A 1,851-nucleotide genomic window follows, 5' to 3' on the forward strand; every position below is an offset into this window, starting at 1 on the left:
GATCTGTAACCTCAAATCTGCATCCTCTCGTTGGTCGCACTCTCTGCCGGCCAGGGAACCCACACAGCAAGTGTGTTGGTGGGGTGGGGCGGGGGGGGGGGGGGGGGGGGGGGCGGGGGGACTGTGCGGTTGCCCTTTCTTTGTCTGGATTCCCCCCCCCCCCCCCCCACCAGCGGGAAATAGCTCCTCTCTGTATTTATTTTATCAACTCCTCTAATCATCTTAAATCCCTTCAATCACTTCACCCCGGTAATCTCCTAACCTCGAGGATGCCAGCCCCCTGTCGGAGGGAGGCGGGCAGAGCTGGATCTTGGCAGCAGGGGCGATATTATCCATTGCGGAGCAAAGTGACAGCCCTTCTGAGCAGGGTTTGAAAGGTTATATTATTCCATTTGTCACACCAGCTCCCGGAGCCTTTAATTAAGTTACCCACAGATGCTAATCGACCTCTGAATTATCCCAGGTTCCCGCAGTCCGCGTCCAAGTGAATGTGGCGTTATTGTCCGCCGTCCAATCGGAAGGGGGGAAGGGGGGATAGTCGGCGGCACCGCAGAAACAGCTGTTTGGCGGCCAATTATTCGGGGTTGCCTTGACGACCACAACAGCTTGGTGACGGCTCCCTGCTCTGCCAGCAGATTTCAGTCAGGGGACCGCAACTCTCCCGCAAACCACCCCACCCCCCCCTTCTCCATATCAACCTGCCAATCAAAACTGCACCAAAAATCAGAGGGTTGTTGGATCGGTGGGGGGGGGGGGAAGAGGTGAGCAAATTTAATGGGGACCATATTAATATTTTGTGCCCGCAAAGCATTGGTGGGGGCACAGGGCGGGTGGGGGCGGAAGGAGGGGGAAGGGGTGAGAGAAAGAGAGAGAGAGAGAAAGAGAAAGAAAGATGGGAGAGGAAGAGAGAGACGGGAGAGGAATAGAGAGAGAGAGAGAGAGAGCGAATGAAGAGGAATAGAGAGAGAGAAAGGAAGATGGGAGAGGGAGAGAGAGAGATGGAAGAGGAATAGAGAGAGAGAGAGAGAAAGGAAGATGGGAGAGGAAGAGAGGGAGAGGAATAGGGAGAGGGAGAGAAGAGAAAGAAAGATGGGAGAGGAAGAGAGAGAGGGAGAGGAATAGAGAGAGAGAGAGAGAGAAAGAGAAAGGAAGATGGGAGAGGAAGAGAGAGAGGGAGGGGAATAGAGAGAGGGAGAGAAAGAGCAGTATGTCGCCTCTGTCACCAACACCTTTGTTTTAAAGAGGACACATCACCAACATTTACACCCCCCCCCCCCCCAAACAAATCTCCAGAGTAATGAGAGCTCCACCCCTCCCCACAACAAACATATCCGCCGCCCCCCCCCCCTATCCCAGCCCCCCTGTGGTTCAGTGGCAACCAACTATTAAAGTAGGTGATGTCAGGCTCCAGGGTCAGGTGCCACTGTGGTATGGAATTCTGTGGTATGGAAAAATACAAACACACACACCAGTGCGGACAGGAGGTGAGAGACACAGAGAAATAGAAAGAGAGAGAGGGGGAGTGAATGAAAAAAAGAAGTAAAACCCAATGTTCATTTGAACCCCCTCTCTCTTTCAAACAAAAGGAAGTGCTCACAGATTCTGGCCACCTCTCGTGTGGGCTAAAAATAACACAAACTCACAGCAAACAGCGAGGTGGCGGGTTTGATTAACATGCCTTTATAAATACCAGCGACTTGCTGCAAACGAAACCTTAACGAGAATTCCTCCGAAAAGCGTGTTAAAAATACACCTGAGGTTCGAGTCCTTCCTGCTCAACCTCCTGTCTTGGACTGTCACCCCCCCCCCCCCCCCCCCCACAGTGCTAACCTGCGCTCCATCTTTGCCAAG

This window comes from Scyliorhinus torazame, chromosome 29, assembly GCF_047496885.1.
Source record: "Scyliorhinus torazame isolate Kashiwa2021f chromosome 29, sScyTor2.1, whole genome shotgun sequence".
NCBI lineage: Eukaryota > Metazoa > Chordata > Chondrichthyes > Carcharhiniformes > Scyliorhinidae > Scyliorhinus > Scyliorhinus torazame.